The sequence below is a fragment of the Epinephelus lanceolatus genome, chromosome 20 (assembly GCF_041903045.1).
Source record: "Epinephelus lanceolatus isolate andai-2023 chromosome 20, ASM4190304v1, whole genome shotgun sequence".
Classification (NCBI taxonomy): domain Eukaryota; kingdom Metazoa; phylum Chordata; class Actinopteri; order Perciformes; family Serranidae; genus Epinephelus; species Epinephelus lanceolatus.
Window position 1 is genome coordinate 9,935,340 of NC_135753.1, and position 27,809 is coordinate 9,963,148.

The 27,809-nt window shown below is 43.2% G+C and overlaps 1 protein-coding gene across 1 annotated transcript in view; it reads right to left on the minus strand.

Annotated features, from left to right (window-relative positions):
- LOC117264661 (cadherin-6) overlaps positions 1–22,631 on the minus strand; it is an 83,044-nt gene extending 60,413 nt beyond the window's left edge. The window contains exon 1 of the mRNA XM_033638809.2: positions 22,495–22,631. The gene's annotated coding sequence lies outside the window, so the exon portion shown is untranslated. The remainder of the gene's footprint in view (positions 1–22,494) is intronic.
- Positions 22,632–27,809: the final 5,178 nt, after the last annotated feature.

The window sequence follows — 27,809 nt, forward strand, 5'->3', positions numbered from 1 at the left end:
CGCCCTCGAGATGTGGTGCTGAAGTGGAACTTCAGCATCTCACAAACAGACTTGCTGAAAGTTTTTGAAATCAGATGTAGTTACCGTGACAAGACTAAGGGGCAAACGGGGAGAGAGGGAGTGAAGGAGAGGTAGAAACGTCCTGTCAGAGCAGCGTCAGCAGTCAGGCTGGGAGACTGGCCCATCCATTACGCTACCTGTCTTCCAGAGGCAGCCAAGGCATGCCCTGATTTCCCCTTATGAGGCAAATTGCGGGCGGTTGAAGCTGGGGGTTAGGTCCCTTCTTTCTCTTTTCCCTCATGCGTTGCAGTTTATAGCACAACCCCACTCTCCCCCTCCTGCCTCCACTTCCCCATCCCCCTGCTGCTGCCTACTTTGCTTGCATAGACCTGAGCTGATATGCATTATCGCTGGGCTTTTCGTTGAAAGCCAGTCACTTTGCATGTGTCCTCTGCCTGGCTCAGCACGGGGAGGGGGAAAAAAAGACTCCCGGGTCAACAGTGCGTGTGCTGATGGAGGCAGGTGAAAGTGAGATGGACTGTCAGGCTTCTTAATAACGCCCGTAGAGAAATAGTCTCTCAGACCACCACTCTGTACTTTCTCTAAGCCGCAACTCTCATGGCAGAAGCTCTGTTTCCTATCCAAATTTGCTACATGACTGGATGCTTTTTTCCCAGCTTTTTCTTCCCCTCTCTCTCGTATTTCCCTTTTTATTTTCCTCCCCCAACTCCCAGCGCACTCGACTTTATGAATTTACTTAATTGACGCTGGTGAGGAGCATGTGGGACTTTGAGCTATTGATTTGCTGTAGGCTTCAGCGCAGTTGGAAATACCAGTCGGTCTCTAGGGTGGACTCATGAAGCTTTCTACCTCGAGTCCCCCAGCACAAGGAAGCCGGCCTTTACAATAGATTTCTTCATAATGTCACTGTGGAAAGCTAATGCTTTCACTGTATGGAGGGCTCCGCCGTCCCTAAGGAGCGTTCGCCCCTTGACCACATTTGTCATACCCTGGAAGCCATATTGTACAGCTCCTTGCCCTGATAATTCTCTTGACAAGGGACCACTACCAGGAGTAAGTCAGCTAAAGCTTTATTTTGCTACATCAGAAAATGTCACAGCGGGTTAAGAATGCCATGGTGCCACATGTAGCCCAGTGGCTATGACAAAATGCCTGCCTCTTTATAGTTGTACTGTATGAGAGCGGAGTTGAAGAAAAGATGGAGGGAGACTTAAAGAGAATTATTGATTTCCTGCGACTTGGATCTTACTTGTAATAGGGGAGAGTGGGGTCGGTTGGGACAGGGGACGATGCCTTTTTTTAGTTAAAAAGTAACTATGCTCATACTAAGCCACACCTTCGCTTTTCACCTCAAAGTGAAGACCCTCTGACTATTCCTCACATTTTATTCACAGTTTGGAAATCTACAGTATGTGGATTAACATTTGGCCTTTATCTACCATAGTTTTTAGTTATGCCACACACAAACATATTGGAAAGTCAGCCTGTTGATGCCAGTGCTGGCTGATTTAGCTAGTTCAAAGTGTATGTTTTCCCTGGGACAGTTGGAAATTTACCCATCGGCAGTTGGGACAGAATTATTTGATGTTCCTACCTTGTTACAAATACACAAAAAGTAAATAAAAGCAAGACAAAGGCTTTTCATAGTTGATTTAATTAACTTGGTTTAACTTGTGCTTTAAGTCATGTTTAGCCTGATATTTAGACTGCTACAATGAGTTAACATGTTAACATAAGACATCATAGCTCCCCAAAAGTCCAAAAGTGAAGCCAAAATGTCAGTCAGTTCAGGTCATTAACCCTGCCCCCTCCATGTTAGTGGATGGAACATGTAACTAAAAACTCAAAGTACACCTCAACAATAGTTTCTATCATTTAATGTAGTGCTAATCACACTACTGTGTATGCAAGTCAAGCCAACTTGATGTCATAATTGGCAGCAATATGTGTCAGCTGGTCTACTCGCGGTTGATGGCACTGCTCGTGATTGGTCTGATGCTGCGGAGATCACTGATGGGCAGGCTCAAAATGAGGTCACCAGCCCGAGATGGCAGTGGCAGTTATCTGTGATATTTTCGGAGTTTTGTACAGTTGGGGTAAGTGGAGTCACGTAGTCCATTTTTTATACACATTCCATGGTTCAGACTGTTAGGTTTAATTAATAGGCCAAGTGCAAAAATGCATGAACTACATACAGACTTACATGTCAACCCCTGAGCATATTTTTCAATGTGCTACAACTACTTAACTTTTTATTAACTCTCAAGTTGTTGTTATTCTGTTTTTGTTTTGTTTTGTTATGTTCTTCAAAACAAAACAAGCTTAATAGCCTCAATAAACCTATAAGCTACATGTAGCCACCATATTGAGCTGAAATGAAACTCGAAAGAAAGCCATATTCCAAATCTGTAACAAGACATTCAAATTTAGACTGCATTTTTTGTTGTAGTTACTTTTTATCCCGTAAAGGCAGAATCTTGGGAAAATGCACTCCTTGTACATTTAACAAAATTATGCCTCTTACATTTGGATTGGGCTGTAAAGACATAATCTGTTTGCAAACACTTGTATCTGTTCAGGAATCAAAATATTTTCATTGCGATTTAAGTCGTCTTTCAGTCATATTAATACAAAAGTGTCCCAGCTGACCCCTCTCTCCCCTACTGGCCTTCACGTCTACTGGCACCAAGTTAATTACTCAGATTATTAATGACAATAATGACTTGGTAATATCGCTAAGAAGCAGTCTGACAGGTCAGGAAACACTAGCAGTCAGAAAATCAGGCACATTTTAAACTAATCCCCAGTTTGGTCGCACTAAATTGGAATGAGAAAAACAGTCCACTGTGAACATCCATCACAGTTTACAGACTGAAGTCCTGGTTCAACTTTGACCCACCGTACTTGCTGTAATTGTGGGCACACAGTTTTATTACTAATTATTATTGGCATTTCGGCTGCACTCACTTTCGCTTTTACCTTCAAATAAACCTGCTTCTTGCCCCATCAGATTTTATTGTAGCCCAACAACACCGTGTCTCCAGATCCCAGCAATTAACATGATGACTATAATGTTACTAAAACCAATGGAAAAACCTGCAAACCCAGGTTGTATTAAACCTGAATTTTCCTTTCAAGGCATAGAAGCAGGAACAAGACTGTGTGACCATAACAGCGAAAGTGCCAAAAGAAAGAGTGTGTTCTTGTTCACAGCCATCTTCCTCCAACGCCTGTCGCTGGAGGTGATTTTTGAAAAGGAGCCACAGGTCTCGTCTTTCCCTGTTCGCTTTCTCAGGGAGCACCATCGTCATAATGAAGGTGTGTAATAGAACATGACACCATAATTATATTCTCCCAGTTAAGAGGCAGTGTTTACAACAAGCACAAGGCTGCCTTTATTTTCTCCCTCCTTACACACACTCACTCTCTCTTTGTCTCGCTCTCTTGCCTGCCCCGTCTTCGCTTCATATCATGTGCCATTTAATTGCATTAAAAAAAAATGCTTGATGAAAAAATGAAAAAAGTAAATTGCTTTAAATTGCCTGTCACAGATTGTGTGGAGTCGCCGAAGAGCAATAAGACTTGCACATTGTGTTGGGTGCTGGGTAAGCAAGATTAATGTGTCTGCTGCCAATTTTCGAATGCCCCGTGATTCCACGCTCAAAGAATTGCTTGGGATAACATTTTGAATCAGGACAATTAGCTATTAAATGTATCTATTGGTTTTATCGAACACAAGACCATAAGGATAGAGACAGGGACATAGAGAGTCACACAAATGCATTTGTCAATACATATTGGATCTGACCAGCTAATGGCCTTTCCAGTACACATGTGCCGTTACACGCAATGACCTGGGTGGCATTTTAGCCTAATCTAGACTTGGGAGTGATCTCTTAGAGTAGGCCTGCTCCTCTTCTCTCTTCTGTCTACCTCTCCCACCTTCTCTTCCTGTTTTTCTTTTTCTTTTCCCTAACGAGGGATATGAGCGACACAGCAAAGCACCCTATCGCGCCCGTTGAGCCAAAGACTTCCACAGCAACCCAGAAAGAGCCCCGGGGGTGCAATTAAAAGTGAGAGAGGAGAATGTCAGCCAGGGGGATGAGCAAGGAAGAGGAGAGGGGGTGAGGGAGGCAGGGGCGATGGGGAGGGTTGGGCATCGGTGCCACAGGTAACGTGGTCATGTTACAATCCACAAAGGAGACCCTTAAAGGCGGCTAATGTGCAGAGGTGTCAGCAGCAGGTTGCTCCACCATCTCTGCTCTCTTTGGCCTCCTCCCTCCCTTCTTCCTCCACACCTCATCTCAGACTCAGTTTGTTAAGAGGACCCAGCCTCAGAGTAGGTGTCATTCACAACTCATGTTATGCTGCTCGCTGGAGAAATTTACAGCTAAATCCCAGAGTGTGGTTTGGGAAAACCGTGCGCTCGACCCAAATCCGGGGCTCTCCATTTGTCTTATTGCCCATGTGGGTTAGTGGTTCACAACCGAGTTCCCAATGGCAAATGATTAAAAACTGTGTAGCTGGGTGAACGTTTGCTCTCCAAATGTGTAAAAACAAGCGGTGTGTGTGTCCCCTGTCCTTGCAGCAAAATGGACCCAGATGTCACCAAAAAAAAAAGTCCCTGTCAATACATATTGATCTTTTGTTTAGCTGAGAAACAGCGTCTAGACACACTGCCGCATTGTCTTGAAAATAACTTCGCCCCGCACTCCAATCTGACATACAAAAGCGCACGCCTCACAGATTAAGGCGAGGAAATTGATCACTAAAAGGAGATTTCAGACAGATGGGGGATATTACCACAAAGGAAAATAAAAACTGTCTACGGATTGAGGAGGGCAAAAATCATCATCATAAAATGCCGGCGAATAAACAGCTGAAAATCCCCAGTCAAATTGGAATGCAAAGCTGAACCGAAATTCCTGACTGAATGTCAGTGCTGTAGTGCAAAACACCAGAGTCCTCTAGTCCAAATTAGGATTCAACCTACAACACTGGAATAGCACCAAGATTTAGTTAACGGTTCTCTAAGTCCCCTTTCTGCTTCTAAATAGCACATTAAGTTTCACTCCAAGATATGTTGCCAACATTCAACTTATTCCTAACAATATCATTTAAAGGATGTTGTTGGATGTTTATCTGCAAACTAGTAACATATCTGAGGAAATATTAAGAAATACACAAGAGGACACATGGTTGGTATAAACCCTCAAATTGTGAACTGTGTGGTTAAAGGAATACTTCAATCTCCAAAAGATCATTTGTATATCAGTAACTCGCACAGTGTTACATTGAATTTGTGAGGAAAACTTTGTTTTTTTTTTCGCATGCCTCTGCTGTGAACGAAGAATCCAAAAAGGTGAACATTCTTCATGAACTGAAGTCATTGGGGTCCACATTTAACAACAGCAAAACTATATCAAAAACATCCTTTTACATACTCTCACACAACTTGTTCTGTATAATCCAAGTCTCATTTATCCAGTTGTATCCTCAGTACTTTAATAACACAAGCATTTTCGGTAAAATATTACTATTTAAAGCTCCAGTGTGTAGGATTTAGAGCCATCTATTGACAGTAATGGAATATAATATTCATTACTGTTTTGATGACTGTTTTATCATCTGATCATAGAAACCGTGTTTACGTTACCTTAGAATGAGCCGTTTATATTTACATACGGAGTCCGCCATGCCATACAGTTGCCCAGAATGGCTACATCAAACATGAGCTTGAGATAGCTTTCGCTGTTTCATGTCGGCCACTGTAGTTCTCCTACGGAAGTTTTAGTTCTACAACCCCCTCGCTAGATGCCGTGATATCCTACAAACTAGACCTTTAAAACACTTCTACATAAACAATCTAGGACACAGACAAGTAGTGCAATTGTGCCGTTTGTGGAGAAGTATTTTTAATATTACAGTTTTGACTAGAATGTATGTGTTTGCAATGTATTGAGCATACGGCACAACTGGATAAATGAGACTTGGATTATACGGTACAAGATGTCTGAGAGCCTGCTCCTCATATTTTGACACTTGTCAAATTTCTCCTTTTGTATTTTGAAGCAAAAGTGGTTGGCAGATCTTGACTAAAACTTGACTTTTAGTTTCATACAAGGCACGGACACTGGTCTCCTGGGTCAAAGTCCTGTGCTTGTTAGACCCAACCGCCTTATGCAGGCTTTAGCGCTATTTATGATGCGTTGTGTACGTAATGAAGCGGATGGGTTTACAATGAAGTCTGTAGGAAGCCTGATGTGTAACCACATTGAGCTGAAATGAAACTTGAAAAAAAGCCAAATTCAAAACAAAATCTAAGTGATTCATGAAAATATAATATGTTTTTCTGAAACTGTGTAAAAGTGACATTGTAAATACAAGATGTTCAAATTTAGACTGCATTTGTTTCAATTTAAAGCAAGTGTTGGAGTTCGTTTTTTAACCCGAGGAGACAGAACTTGTACCTTTCACATTGGGCTCTGAAAAACTTGACACTTTCTTTGCAGACATCTGTATCTGCAAAACAACTTAATGTTGACTTTTAGTTTCACACAAGGCACGGACACTGGTCTCCTGGGTCAAAGTCCTGTGCTTGTTGGACCCAACCACTCTATGAGGGCTTTAGCACTCTTAATGCTGCATCTAGTATTGATGAGGATGGGTTTACACTGACGTCTGTAGAAAGCCTGATGTCAAACAGGTGCTAAAGCAGTATGTTTTCAGACTAGGCTGGTAAATGGATGTCTTGATGTAAGTTTGCTGTTGTTAAATTTAACAACAGTAAAATTACATCAAGACATTGAGGGAACCCTGTGACCTAATATACCACAAATGTTTGTCTTTTTTGGATTCTTCATTTACCGTAAAGGATTGCAAAAAAAAAAAAAAGAAAAAAAAAAAGAAAAGTTGTACTTCCCTGAATTCAGCCTAATACAGGGTAAATAATTGATCTGCAAATGATCATATGAGGGGCTGACATATTCCTTTAACCAATGTCTGGATCATACATCACATATAGGGATGTGGGACTGTGCCTTTGACTGAATGACAGCAATCCAAACAAATTAGCTCATACTATCCTTGTCAGCGGCAGGGGTGTGCCCACAGCATTCATCCCAGTGCTCCGCTCCAGAGCTCACTGCAAACACATTACCTTGCCTCACTGCCCAAATGCATACCAAATAACCCATATAAATCATACAATCTGGGCCAAGTCAATGAGAGCCCCCTATTTTCCCTGTTTTCTAGTTATTTCCACAGTGCCATCATTCAGCAGAGCTTGCATCACTCAGTCCGAAGCTCTAACAGCCGTCGCCGGAGTGGCCCAGTTTAGAACCCACCGAGGGCTCCTGAAGTAACCCTTCCTCTAGTGCACTTGATTTTATGTCTCCACAGCCTGGACTAAATTGAGGGTTGCCAGCTCTCCACACAGTGCTCTGTTTTTCAGCTCACTCCCTTTTCTTTCTCCCTGTTGTCACTTTGACAAAAACAAAGATGGGATTCTATGAACTTGCACCAGTGTTTATGGCTGTGTTTACCATCGAGCGGCACAGCAGCTGAAGAGGACCCTCTCAGCACATTATTTTAAAGGGTCCCTCTTCTCTGAAGTCACTCCAGATTCTCTTAGTATATTAGGGCAGCATCATTTTGTTCCAGCTCCAGTGCCAAATAATGACTTTCAGCCCTGAAATATGGTTTTGAACTGTGCCATCATAAACAACAGAGACTCTCACTTTTTAGCGTGCAGTTTCTGATTCCACTTCTCAGAATTAATTGACTAAATGGGAGCTTAAAGTCATTATCTCCCCTTGCCAGTTTCTCCAATCCTGCGCTAGGGGCTAATAAATGGAGGTTTGATTTCGCTAAATGTCCTCTCGCGAAGATTAATAACGCCTAGTACCCCGGTGGCAAACAGATGTGGTCATCCTTGCTCGACGGCAGAACAAATGGGCACGAGACATCCTCGCACATAAAGAGCAAAGAAATAATAGCTTAATGGCATTCATCCGGTGACACCTTTGCAGATGAGACATCCTCAGTTGTTTGCTTTTCCTGTGTGTTCACCGGAGCACATGTTTTGTCACCAGCCGCCGTGTGGTCTGACACAGCTCTCTTCAGAGGCACTGACAATGGCAGAGGGGGGAGGGATGGGAGGATGGCGGAGGCTCAATGGAGGGGTCTGGCGGTTTCCTGCTTTCCCCACTGTGGCCTTTGTGGTGATACACTGGTGGTTATGGGAGCCTCCGACTCTATGCAAATCAGTGTTTGCTTCCCAAGTGTTTGTGTGTGCCATGTGTAGTCAAGCAGGAGACTGTTTTTTTCTGTACATTTAGCCCTGAACAATCAGGAGCAAAAGGCCAGAGCTGCATCAATGCAGGAATATTATTCACATTAAATCACGTAATTAAAATATGTTACTTCTATATCAATAATGTTGTTTACCTCTTGATAATATTGCCCTACCAGGATATTAGATCATGCTGCAGCTGCTGTTTCTTAAATGAATAGTGCGTCTCTGGAAGCAGATGCATTGATTGGCCTACACAAAGGTCAAACTTGGTGCAGTGAATTGAAAATCAGTGAAGGAGTTGTGTTCCCACGTTCGTCTCAGCCTCCCGTTGTGACAATTACATGAGAAGGAACGACGTGGAAGCACATTTCCATCCAGGCGTATATTGACTGTAGCAGTGGGTCAGCAGCATGACAGCTACAAACACAATTGTCACACAACACTAAATAATACATGGAGCTAAAACAAAGACATTACACACCTAAAATATGGCCCTAATAAAAGGCTGCACAGACGCAATGTGTCTCTCCCCTCGACTAAGACTAATGACCTTTCCTCGAAGCCCACCATAAAATAACACGGCGACAGTTAGGAGCACCTGTTTTTACATTATTAATACTGGAGTCTTCACACACACTCAAAAGCTAGAGACGTGCCCTGACACTATGGCTTTTGACTGTTCTTAAATTGGACAAAATTCTCTAAAACTGCACCCAACTAAAACCACTGAGGCATTCGAGTGTTAAGAAAGCCATTTGTCACAGGCAGGACTTCTGCCAGGGTATCAGCCCAGCCTCGGGATAAAAAACAAATGGAAATAATACAAATTGCATGAATGCCATTCAAGAATAAGCCACACAATTTGTGATGCTATCTGAATTCAAATGCTTTGTATAAATACATATTTCGTTAGCAAAGCTCCTCAAGAAATGAAAGGGGGGGGATTTGCTGGCTTTTCATTCTTTGCCGTACATTTTGAAAAGATCATGCAATACTAACAGTGGTGCCCCCAGAAATTTTCCAAAGTGGTGGCCACTGAAAATCTTGGGGTGGCACACCAAAACCAAAAGCCATAACCACTATCTGACGTGCATCGACTGATACTGGTATAGTTAACATTTTGAATGTTTAAATGTGTAATGTATCCACACAGGTTAGGTGTTTTGTTGTTCTTCAGATACACTGGCTGTTCTTTTCCTTAAAAAGACAAATAATTATACAGTTTTATTTTAAAGTTGTGCCAAGAAGGCATCCAAATCAGATGCCTGAACCAAATCAGCTGGTCCCTTTCAACACTGGCTCCTCACCCTGTCTCTAAGACTGAGTCCTGCAACCCTTTGGAGGAAACTTATTTCGGCTGCTTGTATTGGAGATCTCATTCTTTTGGTCACTACCCAAAACTCATGACCATAAGTGAGGGTCACAGCGTAGCTGGACCTGTAAATGGAGCTCAGCTCCCTTTTTACCATGACGGTACAGTGCAACACCCGCATCATTGCTGACGGGATTATATATCTCATCACGTGTTCCTGGGAGGACCTCGGGATCCCCCAGTAAGAGCTGGAAAGTTCCTGGGGAGAGGGATGTCTGGAGTACATTGCTCAGCCTGGTGCACCCACGACCCAGCCCCAGATAAGCAGATGAGAATGGATGGATGGATGGATGGATGGATGGATGGATGGATGGATGATGGACGGACGGACGGATGGATGGATGGATGGAAGCTTTCTCAAGTTTAGGGTTTACCCATTTTCATTCAGATATCTTAAGGTGAGAGTACAAGGGACCTTTGAAAATGGCCATGCCAGTTGTTCCCTCTCCAAAAGTAAGCCTTAATTTGGAGCACTATTTACCTTCTTCCTGACAAGTTATGCCAACACAGTTGGTGCCATGGATGCCTTAAGCTGTCTAGTTTTCACAAAATACCATTACCTCCATGAGCGCACAACAGCCTCTTAAAGACAGCCGTGTCAGCCTCCAATTATTTTAGCAAGGGGGACAGTGGGGGGCCAGCAATTGTATCAGAGTGGCCATGCCCCCCCCCGGCCCCCTCTTGGGGACACCACTGAGTATTGCTGCTAAAATAAGGATATTTCTGCACCGTCCTCAATCCAGGCATGTCAAAAGGGATCGGGGCGTTGTCTGAGATGAACAACAGACGGCCATGATCTCCTCTGACCTTAACTGTGACTCATGTTTATTTACCTCGGCTAGTTATCCCTGAGGGACAGCAGCCTCATCATTGAAATGAGCGCTGTGATGGGTTGTTTTTTTATTGTCACTCCTGGGAACGGACTACTCTAATGAACAAAGAAGCCTGATTGATCCAGGTTAGCATTTGATTCCCGAGCACTGCCGAGACACACGATTCAATACGCTGGCATGCCACTGGAGCACCCCTTGAACTTTGCTGTACACACATCTTTAATCACACTCACCTTTTCTCGTGGCTGGTGTGACTTCCAGCTTATTTGTAATTACCAAGCTCCTCGGGGGGGTTGGCTGAACAACAGGCCCGGCCATAGGTCACGGAGAGACACTGTAGCTGGCCATATGGGCTCCGGGCCCAGGGGCAGAGAGTGGGTGGACGCCGGCTTTGGCACCGGCAAGTTACCAGAATGGTCGGAGCAGGGGATTGAATTATTCGGAGACAGGAGACAGCCTTATCGAGCGGCGGCCACATTGCACTGACGTTTTCACCCCAGTTTCTATTTCCCATTTCACACTTGGACTATTGCCAGATAGGATATGTTCAGCCACCTCGTTTTACCCCCAGATTCAAAATCGCCAGCCACCAGTCAAAAGAGGGTATAGTGCGTTATCTATCACCACCGCACCACCCTCCTTTCTATCCCCAAACCCTCTTGTGCCCCCCTCCTTCCTCTCCTGTTGTCGCCAGCGCAGTAACAGCACGGTGTTATTACAGATAAACAATCAATACTGCATTAACGTGTCCACGGAGGCTACCTGGAGTTAAACAGGCAGACGAGGAAAATAATTCAACCCAATGTCATGGGCGGACTTCAAGCAACTAATCTTGCTCATGAACCAATATATATGTGTATTGAAAATTCAGGCCACTTTCTTTCATTATCCTCAGCCATCATTTCTTTGTGTTTGAGGTCGCCAGATACATTCCTTTTCCTTCCTCTCCTCACTGGTCACAGAACGAAACCACACTGCATTAAAGAAGTAATACCCTACTTTATAGCAAAGGTGACCATGGATATTGGAGAGCAGGGACCCATACGATCGATTTGGAGCGAGGAATGGAAATTTTAACATGATTCCCAGCCAGGCATTTTAACTCAGGAGTATTGGACCCCTCTCTTTTGATGACTGCTTCCAATCCAGCTCCATTTCAAAATTCGGATGACGTCTTTATTTAAGGGAAGGGCAGTGAGAGAGGCGAGCCCTGGTGCCCTCTTGTTGGCTGTGTGGTCCTATTCCCTTCTTTGCGAGGCTTGTATGCAGCAAATTTGCATCTACATTCCCAATGCTGCCTCTGAAAAAGGCTTTTTGTTCAGAACCTCTGTGAAAAAATGAAAACAAAGGCGTTCTTATGAGGAGGCCCAACAAATAGTCCCTGCCGCTCCCTCTCAGACTGGAATTAAATACTCCTCATTCCATCCTCATTCATTAGCCCCCACGCCCACAGCCCGAACACCGTACGGGGGTATAAAACACCTCACACGCACGCACACAAAATAAAGGAGTTGGACTTGGCTGAATGATTGCGGAGACTGTTTACTAATACTGCTGCTCACTCTGCTTTATTACAGAGTGCCAGGCTTTCCATTACTGCAAAGGGAGAGAGAAGGGGGGGTGGGAGCAAAGGGGGGGAGCGGACAAAGAGAAAGGAGTGAGAGGGAGAGAGACTGCCAATGTCAGATTAAAAGAAGAAGAAGAAAAAAAAAGAATGGCTCAGTTGATTTACACCTTCATTACTCTCCCCTAACTCTGCTTATTGCAAATCATGATGCTGCTTTATGAGCTGAATCCTCTATTACGACAAGGCCGGGAAGACGGTGCTTTAGTCCATAAAGCAACCGTACAGTAACCGCCACCCAGCAGCACCCGATCCACTCATCCTACCACCCAGCTGCCAGAGGGGAAGGGAAGCAAGACAGAGACCGAGCCGCTGCCGAAACTCGTTCCGGGGTGCAAACCCCCTCAGAGCTCGCTCATTTGTTTGCTCGCTGTCCCTTTCCCTGGCCTTGTGCCCGTGGACAACACACCCAGATTTCTCAAAGCCAGGTTGTCAAGGAAGTTAGTGGGCGCACAGCTCTGTGGCTACGCTGGGAAGGAACTCACAGCGAGTGTTTAGTGTTAAGTGAGCGGTGCCATGTTTAAGTCAACAAACATGTAAGGCGCTGGAGGTGTGTGTTTACCATCTCCCCACCGCTGTGTGATGAGGTGCTACTGATGCGTTTACTCGAAGAGCTTTGTGTGTTTAGATAGAACAGAATGTTGTTGTTTTTTTACTTTTATTTATCGAACCAAGGGGAGGTCTTAGGAGCATGCTTGCACTTTTTTCTCGCAATGATTAAATTTGTGTGTGTGTGGTGAGCAGGTCCAAGAAGAAACGTTGGGGGAAGCCAGGTGCAGGACCTAATAAATCAGCAGATAGGCTGAAGCGTGTAGGTGAGCACGGGTGTCAGTGTGCTGATGTAAACAGGGCGCGGGTGCGTTAAGACACACTGGATGGAGGTTTGTTATGTGTATGTAACACGCTGCTCCGGCCTGGCCTGTCTGACTCCCATCTGGAACAGGGTTGACAGAAAAGTTGACAGATGCTTCGCCAACGTCCATTATTTATGAGACTGAGGAGATCCACACTGCATTTCACAAGTGTCTGCTTCTGCTACTGTAGGTCGAGTTCTGACATTGTATTCTGTGTGTGTCCACACATACACACATCCGCTTACTTCCTCATGTCTGTGGTGGAAGCTGATGAGTGAATACACAGGTCCACCTTTTTTTTTTTTTTTTTCACGTTTGCACCAATGCACAAGTGTGTGCTTACATATTTGTGTTTGCACATTCACTCCAGACCCAAGTAACCACTCCACCTGCCTCTGTGAGTCTAACCCTTGACCCCTGGAGTGTCATTAAATCCCTGCTAGACAGGCAGCCCTTCAGCTCCTGCATGGAGGACTGTACACCAGCAGACTCCGGCTCTCTTAAAACCCACTTAGAGGCTTACAGCTGGGAGGCCCGACCATCCGATTGAATTAAGGCTATGATTAATTGAATCTAGTGGTGAGTAACTTGAGTGACTGATGTCTCATAGGACCAAAGGTCTAGACACAATGCTTCAGAATAAAGCTATAGTCATTTATTCAGTGACATCACAGGCAGTTTCAGTACGCCTCAGGCATGGATGGTTGCCTCTAATATTATTGCTTGGAGTGCTGCTTTAAGCCCAATACTACCGGCAGCACTGCTGCTGCTGCTCAGCGTGCCAATGTTAATAAGAGGCACAATATAATTAATACAAATGGAATGTTTAATGCAATTTTTCCATTTCAAAGAAACTCCCCCAGCATCTTTCCCAACAACGAATTCAACTCTCTTGCATTGTCCTCAGGCAAACAATAACCCAAGTTTGGCATTACCTTCATTAGATCAAACTCAATTATTGCAGAGCGCTTGCAGCTTCTCTGGCGCAGGGGCTGCCTGCTCCAGCAACTTGAAGGTCCTCTGGCGGGTCCTGCCCCATTTGTCTTTGATGGACAGCGGCGTGAAACAGTAATTGGAGGCCTGCAAGACCCATACACATCCGTTTGTCAGTTATTCATGTCAGAGCACAGTGTTCAGCTGTTGGGGTTCTCAAAGAATGACCTTTTCTCAAAGGGGACAGGTTTTCCCCACTGTCTGAGAGACACCCTGGGAATTATTCAGCCCAGCACAGTACTGCGCTGTTATTACTGTGTGTCCCATGTTGCTGCAGAAAGCTTGTATTGTGTCCTTCCCTGAGGAATATACAGTCCCCGCACGCTTTGATTCGCCAGGTAGTTTGTGCGGGAGGTCTTTTTATTTCTCTCTTTCACAATGAACCATCCTAATGTTTTGAGAAGTAGCAGAACAATGGCAGAAACCTCTCTTTTTCACTCTGGGGATTGAAAGTAAATAGGACCTTTGCTGATGTGTTTGCCTGTTCATTTACAGCACCTTAGAATACAGCTTGCACATTGTACCTCGATGGAGGAAAAAAAGGAAAAACTCACAAAAGCATTCTGCAGGACAATAGCGCAGCGGAGGAAATGGGTGCACAATGGAGTCCAGATATCATTCACAACATAGACAGGAGACCATTATCCACAGAGGGAGGGGCCCATCTGAAGGTGACAGGTTTGGGAGACGGAGGAATTGTGTGCGCTACGTTGCCACCAAGACAACACTCTCCCTGAAGCCTAACCTACGAGGACAGGTTTTTGCAGCGCCGATGTCCGCTGGGTTGAGGTGTTACACGTCATCTGCAATAACCTGGATCATTACTCCTGGAGGCTGTTAGAGGGGAAAATCACATCACTCTGCTTTCACCGCTGCCAAGAAAAATTGACACGCTAAAAGTCACACAAAGGCACACCTCAATATGCACACGCACGCACAGAAGGCCCACAAACAGCCTCGCCGGCATCACCGTCTCTCCTCGCACTTGCAAACAAATACACACATGTAATCACACACCTGTAATCTATCACATACTGTCAGGGATGTCTGGGGGGTTAACATACCAAGTGGCATCCCAGCAGCGTCCCACCAGCCAGTGTTGCCTGAAGCTGACAGCTCTCACTGCGGCTGCCTTGCAGGAGTAAAGTAAGCATCATTATCGCCTTCTTTCTCACCATACCTCTCTCTAGTTGGAACAAGCATATCGTTCTCCCAAAGTCTCCCCTTCTTTTATCCACAACCCGACCCTTTTCCCTTCACCGCCGACTCTGTCTTCATTGTACTCCAGTCAGGCGCTAATGCTCCTTGTCCTGTGGCTGGACTCTCTGATCTCCTATTACCCTCTCGTCATCCGACAGTCAATATTATCCCCCCCTTTTCCTGACCAATCCTCCCCTCTCCTTCCCTTTGCTTTCACAAAAGTCTCAAAAGTCAGACAGACAATGTTGCCCCCCCCCCTTCACTCCTTCATGCACTTGCTCATCTTCCATACACTTATTAACTGGCTGTCATGTTCAGCAGCCTTCCCCCAGACAGTGTTTAGCGTTCCTCAGTCCACTTACTGCAGCCAGAGTTAAGCCTCTGGGCTTTGCACAGACAGGAATCCAACTAGAGGGGAAAGGCAGGACCTGCGGACATGATCTGTCTGCTGCACTCACTCACACTCTTCCTCCTGCACTAGCTACCTCGAGCCAGGACCAAAACACACACATCATACAAGATGTTACATTTGGGATGGTTTTTTTCTGCCCTGTAGGATAACATACGGTAGAAGAGGAGCAGATGACCAGATTAGGGAAACTGAAATAACACGCTTTTTTCTAAAATAAAAACTGATCGTTTACTTAGGGTTGAAGGATGGAAACTTAGACAGAATTCCCCATTTTGACTGTGACAATGAACTGAAAAATGAAGTTTTTCCTAAAGATAGCATATTTTCCTATCACTATACTAACATTACATAACTTTCTCTCAAGTTTTAGTAGTTCCATACATGCAGACACCTCACAGTAGGGATGCTTGATAAGACTAGTAGGTCGTCGTTATCTGCAGATATCGGCATCAGCCCAACATGACCATTTCTGCCCATGTAACAGGCCCATAAGAGGATGCTTTAATTATGTGACTTTAATTAGTGGAAATAGGTCAGATTTGCCCTGGTTTTATTGTCAGGATCGTCTAAAGGAGAGCATCATCCAGGGCCGTTAAAAGAGGATGGATTTCACAGTTTCATTTGAAAATGTTAAATAAAAATAAGTACAGCATGTTTAACATATAACTCAAGTTGCCCAGTGAATGTTTATTTAAAAAAACAGTGTATTTAATGTCTACACCTGCCAGTGGGCCATCACATTAAGATTAGGCAAAACAATATGATAATTCCACTACAAGAGAGACTCAGTGTTCTCTGCAATTAGGTGGAAATTGGCAATCAGCCAAAATGAGTTGGAAAATAGCGGCATATTGTGGCCACGCCCGTATTTATGTGTCACTTTAAGATTTAATAACACGTAAACAGGTGAGTTATAAAAACATTCACCTGCCACACAGTTGTGGTGTGTCACAGAGGAGTTAAAAAAACAGAAAATATTCACATTAAGAGTTGAGATCAGAGAATTTTGACTTTTTTTCCTGAAAAACTTAAACTGATTAATGGGTTATCAAATTAGTTGGTGTTTAATTTAATAGCTGGCGACTAAACGATTAATCATTGCAGCACGTACTTTTCCCCACAGGGCATAAAATCTATGCAAGCAAGATGCGAGAGCATCTTAAAGACTAATTTTTGATCAAGTTCGTTCTTCATTTTACATCAAATGTAAATCAGTGGGTTCATTTTTTTTACCTCTGCTAAGGAAGTTGTATTGTCACCTCTGTGAGTTAATCTGGACGTGAGCAGGGTGTCGGAAAAAATCATGACACAAATTTCCATGAAATTTGGTGGGGAGATCAGCCTCGAGCCAAGGACCAGTTGATTAGATTTTGATAGTGATCTGGATCTGTGATTTCCACTATTAGATGATTATTGTCCCCCCCTCACATATTGGATACAGAGATTTAATTCCAAATCCAATCCAAACCCTAACGTTACACTCGCAGGGTCAAGAAATCGATTTCACCTTAAATTTAAGAAAGAGGGAATGTTCGACGTCCTTGAGGGTGGCTTCCTTCTAGTTTTCCTGCTCACATTTTAGATGACACCCAAACAGAATTCGACTCCCAGGCTCAACTCTGCATTGTGTGGTAGCTACAATACCAGATTTGTCATCTGCCCCTTCCTTCTCCTCCCTCCCCTTCCTGGGGCAAATGGTGTAAGAAATGAGACGTGGCTGGTGGATATACTTTCATGCCCCTGCTTTACCAGTGTCATTTCGGCAACTCTGAAATTGTGCCATGGTCTACGGGGCTTTGTTGTAAATCACTATCTCCCACTGTCAGACTGCAGTCTGCTGTACACTGTGGATTCCTGGCTTTCTGCTGCCTCCTGGGTGACTAATATATCTTGTTAAATTGTGCTGAGAAGCGTGCGGAGAACTGTACACCTTCACTCTTTGTACCGTGTTTGTTTGCTTGCATTTGTGCCTGTGTGTGCTTGTGTGTGCCTATACTTCAAAATGTGTGTTCATCTGCGTGTGTGTCTATGTTTTGTGACTGAATAGGTAGGTGGGGATGTTACTTTTGCAAATATGTTCACTAAACTCCACAAGTCTGTCAGGCTTTGTTGGTAATTCAGTTAGATTGCTATTCGGCCAGCTTCTGCTCACCACCACAGTATCGGAGTTGTGAAGCTATCTCTCAGCCACTTCATAATTAGAAAAGCTGTGGAGCCAAGCCACAGTTTGAGGGGGAAGAAGGAGAAAAAAAGCTGTTGGCAGACTGCATTATTCAACATTGGCAGCAATTTACTGTCTCCCACCCCAAAGACATGAATCTAAGTGATTTCATAGTCACATCCGCCCTAGTGTGCCATACTGTATAAAGCTGGACTCTTCTCTTATCAACGCTCTTAAGCCATGCACTGTGTACTATCAGCTTCATCCAGCTCTATACATTCCAGCCCAGTCGCCAGTAGAAAATGTTGGCACTGTATGTTTCTGCAAACCATGAATACCTTACATTTGTATGTTTCATATGTATCGTGACAGCCTTTATAAAGTGATGTTGTATGTGAGCTGACTTTGTCATCGGGAGTTGGAAGGGATGGTGGATGGAGTGACACCTAGGCCAGACATCTGGCAAGACCACTGTGGACCACTGTCCAAGACCAACACACAAAACTGGTTCTGTTCTTTTAGTAACCCCTCACTAATGGCTTTTTTCCACCAAGACAAATGGCACAAACTGCTTTTTTCTTCCACTGAGACATCACTGCATTTCCCTCTGGGATTGTCCATTGTCTTAGGAGTCATTGCTGCATTTCAAGCGGCTTTTTAGCCAACCAAACTTTTCGTGACCAATCGTTTTTCCAGTAGCTTTTTGCCACCAAACATATTTATTTCTTGTGATCCCTCGCTGTTTTTTTTAGCGACCTGTGGCTGTTTTTCTACCGGGGATAGTGCCACAAAAAGTGTTTTTTTTTTTTTTTTTGCATGTCATCCTTGACTTTCCGGTCGCTTTTTAGCCACCAATCATGGGTGCTTATTAGTGACCTGTTGCTGTTTTTCCACTGGAGATAGTGCCACAAAAAATAGTTTAATTTAATGAGTCATCCCTGACTTTCCAGCGGCTATTTAGCCACCAAACATGGATTTTTTTTTTTTTGTGACCCCTCTCTAATTGCTGTTTTTCCACCAGATTTAGTGCCACAAAAAGCTTTTGTTGTTTCAGTGATGCACCGCTGTGTTTCCTTCTGGGGTACTGCCATCAAAGGTAGTTGTTTTTAGCATCACTGTGTTTGCAGCGTCCTTTTAGCCACCAAACATGTTTTTTTTAGCGACCAGTCACTGTTTTTCCACCAGTGGTAATGCCTCAGGAAACAATGTTTTTTCACAAGACATTGCTGTCTTTCCTTACAACATGGTGCCACAAAAGCAGTAGTTTTAAGCCAAAACATAATCTCTTCCTAACCATAACCAGATGGCTTTTGTGCCAAAACCTAACCACATCTTAATTAAAGCACTGTTGAAAAATAAAGAAATGTGAAGTCGCAACATATCTGCTACATGAAAATGTAAAGATGTGATGTATCTTCTGTTCGCAGAAATGTGCAGTGCCAACCTTTTTTCTGGAGACTGGGTTGTACTCTCACACAGCATATGCTTCATATCTCTGTCCTACCACTTTGAAAATAGATTTATGAGTATATTTTTGTGTAATTGGTGTTCTCCCGCACAAAGCAGGGAGAGATAATTACCCATTGTTAAGTGAGGTGTAAATTGTCTGATCCGTGTGTATTTATCTTCTCAGCACACAGAGAGCAAAACAGGCCTTTTTGGGGGATTTAGGCAGACTCTACAGCGACGTTCTACTCTCCTGGCCTCCGTCCAGCTCTCAAATCCCTTTTGCTGAAACCTGTCGAGAAACAGACTCGCCATGGCTTAAACGTCTCCCGTCTAATTCTAATGTCTTTTTTAGTCATAGCAAATTCAATCTAGGACTAAGGTTGACCTTCGGAGAGAAGGTGACGCTGGCCCCCGCCAATAGTGGATTTAACTAGAAATAGGCAGCATGGTTTCTGTCTCTATGTGTTGGTGGTTGAGAAATATGTCTTTCCTTATTTTGGTTTCTGTGCAATTATGGTTCTGACTGCTCCGTAAATAGGCGTCTCTGAAGGGAATCTGTCTCATTAGTAAGGAGCAGTTATTAAGTTGCCATTGTGCCTGCAGGAAATTTGCTCTAATGGTCACAAGACGCCTCGAGAAATAAAAGACAATGTCACTGTAGGGGGGCAGAAAAAGAAAAGTCAAATCTGCCATTCGTCACCAAGTGGCTAAGCAAAAGTCTGTGCTGTACAGCAGGGGCATTGTTCTGGAAAAAGAAAAGAAAAAGAAGAGAAGAAAGGAAGGAAGGAAGCCCAGTTGGCTGGCACTGACAGTAGTAACTCCAGATAAATATTTGGCACAAGAAAATCTTAGGAGGAATCCCGTAACACACGCAGTACAAACAACGTCATGATTTATTATCACATCATGGCATGCAGACCGTGACTAATGCACTCAAACAATCAAGGTGCATCTAGTGAACTACAATGCCCAGGGGTGCTCTCTGCCACAAACATTCGTAAGCGAAGCACATACATATTAGAGCCACTCGCTGTGCACACGGGCTCAACAAATGTCCACAAGTACCCAAGCGCACACATGGGAGGAGGAGAGAAGGCCGTAGACATTCCCATAGGGGATTGGAGTTTGCTTCAGCGCTGGCCACCGGGATATGATTTTATTAGCTCCAGATGCTGCTGAAGAGAGGACTAGAAACGCTCAATATTATGAGCAGGACACATCAAAATGATGCTGCCCATCTGGAGCACAAATAATGTAATCAACTCGGGTCACCGGTCAACATCGTCTGGCCGTCGGGTAAACCCACCATCCTGTGACGTCACCGCTCACAGGGACAGGCTGAAGCCGGCCGGCAGATTGAGACTCCAGCTTTTTGGAATATCCCCTAAGCTGATGCACATGACCCACGGAGTGAAGATATTTGGGAGAAGAGAAAGATGAAATGTGAGCGACTGTCTATTGTAATCTGAGCTCTGCTTTAAAACATGCAGATGGCTCTGATGTGTCTATTCCCCTGCCTGTCAAATCAGTTCTGCAGCGTTTCTCTGCATGTCTTCATATGAAGGGCTTGCACAGCTCGGACCATAAACACACTGCTGTACTGTATGTTCCCCACACACATGCTCTCACACACGCACACACACACACACACACACACACACACACACACACACACACACACAGGAACTCTATTTGCAGAGCCTTTAAATATTCAGTACCTGCCGTGTTTTCTGTATGACTTTGATCAGCCACAGATTCTACTCTGTCCCTTTCATCTCTGAACTTCAAAACCAGCGTATGAAAAACCTGGACCACAAAACCTGTTCTGGTTCAGACAATCTCTGTTCACCAAGCTGCTCTCTGCCTTCTAAAAACAAGCAGGAAGTTGTTCCAATTAAAAAAAACAGAAAGAAAAACAAGCAGCGAAGTTAACCTACCCTCTACAAATGTAAAGCTTCGTTCTCAGAGCCTACATGGTTGCCCAATCTCCCCTGATGCTCACAAGTCCTTGTTTGTAATTTAAAAAGCATGTGCGCAGAGGAGTGATTATTGCAGAATATCCCCTGGGTAGTTTTAAAACACCCCCAAACAACTTCTTGGCCGCCTTCAGGCATATTACCTCAGGCTTACATTGAGCCAGCACAGTAACTACCATGGAGCAATCTGCAGGCAACAGGAAGGACAGTAAAACTTTCTCCTAAATTCAATTTTCAAGATTGCACAGTCCTGTTAGATTCACCACACCTCTGCTCCCTTCCCTCTGTCAATACCTGCAACTTTTGAGTAAAGGAGCCAAGTTAATTCTTTTATAGCCCTGCCCTGCATTATTCAGCGAGCCCCATTAAATATTCACAGCCACATCACTGATATCATCTTGTAGTCAATAACGCTAGAGGACATGTTGTTTTAGCAAACTTGAGTCAACTCCAGGAGTGTTTCCCCCCTCCACACCCAAATCAAAAAAAAAAAAAAAAAAAAAAGCAAAGGCCTTTCACCCGATTTCTAACAACAAGCACAAAAAAAGGCAGCAGGGCATCACAGCGCGACTGCAGGCAACCACAGATAGACAGTCATCCGCCTTTATCGGAGCACGCTGTCCCACCTGCATCGATTCGCAATCCCGTGGATTTGCCACTGGCTGCAGCAAGATCATCGGTGGGGAGGGAGGGGAAGGAAAAAACATCCACTGATAGATTCAATAGAGCGTTAGAGAGGCCTGAAGTTTTATAATAAAATAAGGCAAAGGTGCGTTTGGAGGAGCTCGGGCCCGCATCACTTCTCCTGCGCGGCGGGGCAAAGCGTACTGCGTCGAGCAGGACCTCTGTACCGGAGGGGCACGTTGCCTTTTACATCGGCACATGAATGAGAATTACGCACGGAGCCGTTTAACAGAATACAAAAGTTGATGAGCCCGTTTGCAGTCTACTGACCCCCCGATATAAGTTGAATGAATCGGCTGTGGACATTAATAACTTCCGATTCAAACTCATTTCCAATTCAAAGCCCGGAGCCATTCCAATAATTAGCGCGTTTGGATTCTGCTCCACTAGCGATTTCATTACAATGTACACAAGAAGAGATGAAGCTCTTATATAAGCAACTATTTTTCGCATTAATATGTGTGTTAGAGCAGCCCAGAATAACCCGGCTCGGACAATTCAAAACGCCGCAGAAAGATAAGAAGAAGAAGTAAGTGTTGTCTGCTCGAGCGGCGAAATGTGCCACAATAGAGAGCATTTTCCACAGCGGACAGAAGTTGAAGGCAAAAGAGCCGCTCACCTTATAATGAAGTTTATTCTAGGAGGATATTTTTTTCCCCGGGTTGTGGAGGCGCACGTCGGAGCCGAGTGTATCCGTTCACTGCAGCTTTTGTTGCCCGTTGTTCCACCTCAACTGCGCGTCTCAGTCGCGCTGCATCACTTCTCGCTGTGGATGTCAGGGAGGCTGAAAGGCTGAGGGGACTCAACCCTCCCATTGGCTGCCATTCACAAGTCCCCAGCAGAACACGGCGTAAAAAAGGAGGAGAAGGGGAGGAAAAAAAAGAAAAAGAAAAACACGACCGATAAAAAACAAAAGGGAGAGGGGAGAATGGGAGATTAGTGCTCCGGTGGGGCTGCGTTTCAACTGCCATGCGATGTTCAAGTTTAATAATAAGGGCCAAGTGTTTTTGTGCACGCGCGTTCTTTATATTTGCATAATCCCTGATTAATAGTTGCAAAGTCAGAGGTTGAGTGTGGGTTTGAATCAATCAATAAATGGTTATTTTTGTAAAAGCCTCCAGTTAAGACTCGGTGCTTGGTTTGAAACCTTGGAAACCATGGATCATGTGTGATTACAATGGCTGATTAAATTTGGGCGCCTCTGTATGAGGAGAATTAATAAATGCAGCAGCTACTATCATGCCAGTGCAAATTAGCATGTGTTTGATATTATCATGTTAGTACCACAGCTTAGTGCTGCACTTCTAATGATAATATCCTTGCTTGTACTATTTAAGTGACATTTTTTTTCTGTGTGTGTGCACCCAACGGAGATGTGCAAACTCAGTTTAGCTGGACTTAAACAATCAAGTCTTTAAACTAACTGCTGCTGCAGCTATGACCATGCAGCTACTATTCCTGCACTTCTACGGTCAGTAATAGCCCAACATTAAAGGAGCTATATGTAAGAAATCTAAAGCAAATAGTCATAAAATGCTCCTAATATGTCACAGAGACTAAGGAATAATGTTCATATAACATACTGATCTCACCGACAACAATAGTACAGCCAGAATATTCGCATTTAAAAAATATTTTTACGGTGCAAATCATGTTTATGTTTTGAATTTGTGTCTTGGTCTGTTGCGCCACCCACCGCCATCTACCAGTCACACAGTCAGTAGAGTCTCAGCATCAGTTACAGTTACGACTGAGCTACAGCAGCACGGCAAGCAGCATTAGCAGTGTCCCGGTACATAGCATTAGCAGTCTCCTCAGCTGTATCCCGGCAGCAGCGTTAGCAGCAGAGAAGCCGGACTTGCTCGAACGGTCCGCTGGAAAACCGAAGATCAAGGACGCGGCGACGTGGCCCTGTCACGGCAGCTGCAAACAAATCAGTCTCCAGCATGCCGCTGTCCAGCAACCTCGAATCTGTAGGGGAGGGGGGGGCGGACACGACTCGCGGCAGTATTTTGAATTTGAGTGCAGTAACCGTTTTGGCCACATTCTTACATACAGCGCCTTTAAGGCTACTACAACTAATTAACGCTGCTGTTATGACTGGTATCATTAATGCTACAGTATCTATTACAACTAGCAGGGACGTTTCTAGAATTTGAGGACATAGGAGGCTTAGCCTGGATGTCTGTAGGGGGGGTCTGGGGGGATCCTCCCCTGGGAAGTGTTTTTTATGAACAAGCTCTGTTTTGATGTGATATTGTGCACTCTGGCATCTTATTTACCCATGAAAACTCCCAGATTAATTGGTAACTGTGATTTTAAAAATATTAGTAGTTATTATGGGTTGGGGAAAAAAAAACATACAGCATCGTATTGCGATATTTTGCAATATAGTATCAATACACGAACGCAATATGTCAATTTTTTAAATAATATAAATGATTAATGTTGCAATTACAAATTAAACTTTTGGTAGCCCAATAGAATCACTGCTTTTACAGCCCACTAGATGAACACATTCTCACTCCGACCTTGTCACATATTGATGTTTGGTCATGGACTTTCCACGTCCCGATATAACGTGCAAGGTACCCTGAGTGTATTGGTTGTTGACGTTCTGGGTTTAGGAAAAAAGAACAGGGTTTGGCTTTATAATCTCGCTGAAAGTCAGTGTACCCATCCACAACCCTTCCTGCCCACCCCACTCAGACTTTTTGCCACCTTAGTTTTTGTTCTTGTCCCACCAGGTGTCCCTCTAATACTGGCGGGTGTATCATGGCGATGTTAAAGGACGGCTTTTTGTGGTGGTGTCTAACGCCGCAAGTCACTGCCTAAGTGCCAGATTTTGATGATTTCGGAGTGAAACTTGATTGACTAGATACATGTGGCTACGATAAAAATGACTGAAGTGAGATAACTTTATCTTATCAGATGAAAACAGATGTTTAAATTAAGTTTTTACTTAATTTGAAGATGAAAAATCTCAGTAACACACAATACATCGCAATATATGTTATAACAATATTCAGCATATCGCAATACATTTAATATAGCAATAATATTGTATCATGACCAAAGTATTGTGATGATATCCTGTTTGTAATTAGTACTGAGTAGAAACAGAAGACTTTGCAACTACTAACATTAAAATTTAGAGGACTTTGGGTTACTTGTACTTGAGCATTTCCATTTTATGCAATATATTTAAATATATATATATATATATATATATATACATATATATGAATCTTTTAACATTATAGTGATATCTGGTAATGTATTAATTGTTTTTATTATTGGGCCTATTCTTATTTTTGAAATTTACTTATAGCCCATATGTTTAGATCTGGGGCTATTCATAAAACATTTGGGGCTGAAGCCTTGGTGGCTCAGGTCTAATGACACCAATGACAACTTGTAGTATGTGCACCAAATTATCAAATGGACCCCAATACAATATTATGACACCTAGCTCAAAGTACTGCAGTCCAATATGACGGCATTGCTACAAATCCTTTCCTTATAGTTGTTGCAGTTGGTTGTGCTGTGCTCAAGTTGTATTGCGTTATACTGAGGGGTATTTCTAAGTTGCAGGGCTCAGTACTAATGTCAAAAAGTGGTTGGATGGCTGACAACCAGTCATCATCTTTGGGTTGCCAAAACTGAAAATATGGTTGCCATTATTAGTGACCTTATATTTTGAGTAATTACAATACAATACAATTATAATGATAGATAATGAAAATGTGACATAAGAGAATGTTTGAAAGTTTTATTACACTAACCGAACAATCTTCTTTGTAGTTTGTGTTTTATCTGATATTTAACAGGTGTTTGTCAGTTCAATCAATCAATCAATCAATCAATCAATCAATCAATCAGTCAGTCAATCAAGTTGTGGTGTTGGCAGTGTAGTTGAACTTTTTACCCCACAGTCATCACTGTGCTTCATCACTGCCTCTATAACAGATGTCTGTGCAAACACAAGTCAACGCACCACTGCACATGCAGCGCTGTAACATGCTAGAACAATTCTTAAAATCACTACTGCAGCAAATATCATGGTTCCCATTCATTTTATGGACAAAATTTTAAAACTTTTCCATGACTTTTCAAGGATCCATAATGAAATTTAAAGACCATTCACAGTGTATAACATGAACAGATCTATATGGTATATTTGACTCCAAATGTATGTCTCCAATTGTATGAAAACAAAACAGCAACCTTTCCCAATGTAATAGTTGGTTATGTTTGTTACATTACATGGAAGCTTATCCACCGAAGAGACTGCAAAAATTAATTTTATTGCACACAATAAAATTCTAAGGCTATTCCAAAACTTTCAATGATTTTTACTAATTCCATTACATTTCCAGGCCTGGAATATGAGATTGGGACATTTAATGACCATGTTTGTGGGAACCCTGAAATATTAAAAAATGTATTTATTTTTGGGTGACCATTTGCTGTCCCTAATTTTTATATGTTAAAAAGCTGATGACAGCAACCAAAGGCCAAGAATTGGTTGCCACTTTCTCAAAATGGTTGCCAGTGGAAACCTGACAACCGGTACTGTTGAGCCCTGACCCAGAAAACATTTTTAAGTGGGAACCATGTGGGTTGTAAGTGGGCTGAAAAATGAGCCCAATATGGGATTGTCCTTGGGTTCCAAATTGGCCACATGCCAGTTGCCCACACAGGTGGTAGGACTACCTGGGTACCAAGTGGGTATGGGCCAAATATGGGCACCTTATCTGGGTAAAATATATGATAATATCAACAAAACAGTTAATCCATTGTATGCTAAACTGTTTCGTTTGCTTTTACTGTACCATGTGGATCAAGTTTACAACACCGTCACCTCAGAAACCTGCAGCTATACTGTTATTTTGAAAGTCCACCAAATTCAATTCCAACTTAGTTTCTTGCCTGTAGATAACTGAACTTTCTTGAAGTCACTGTTTCATGGCTGGGTGCTCTACAGCGATTTGACCATCCCTACCTTGCAATTGAATAAATCTGACCTACATGGTCCATTGATGTTTGGAGCCGTTAATGGTGTCAGACTCTGTTTGGAGAAGTGTAAGAGGGAAATCTGATTACTGACCACGCCTGTAAACTGTGGGGTTTTAGAGTAATCAAACTAATGCAGCTTATAAATGCTTGATCCACTGCTCTGCCTCGACCAGATTACACACTGTAATCTGTTATACTTGATTTGTATGAGTACATGTGCATGCAATGCATTCTTGTGTTGCGTTATTGTGTCTGAGCTCAACAAATGATGAGGAAAAGTTTCTCATATTATTTATTTTATGATGTTGAGGCAGGGGAATTGTTTCATCAAACTGGTGAGGTTGTTTCAGCTGGGTCATGAATTTGTGATGTTAAATTTCAAGATAAAGCTGTGTACATGTATAAGGAGTAAACTCACATTCATTCAGGTTAGGCTGCAATAGGCAAATGGGCTATGGAACTTTGCTAACTTTGTACATAGCTGCAGTTTTCGTCCAGCTTCATCTTTTTTTTTTTTTTTTTTTTTTGAGAAAACAGTTAAACCATAGACAGTGGATGTTTTGTTTACTGCTAGCCTTGGTATAAGTGTAGAAGTTTCTGAGGAGCTGCAATAAAATGTGACAGAACATACCATAATACACGAACCATTGTGGTGTTAAGGAGATGCCCCGGTCTACAAATCATGTTCCAGACGTATGGTAACATGCGAGTTGGTACAGAGCCCAGAAAAAGTCACATCATCATCATCTTTGTTTTTGTAAGAAAATAAAATGCAAAAATAAGTATTCCTTCTAAAATTGTGACCTGTCAAGTGAAGTTAATCACAATATAATTTGTTTTGCATATCGTACGCCCCTTATACACCTAACAAACAAGATATGATGACCACAATAATTATTTTTTGTGAACTGCAGA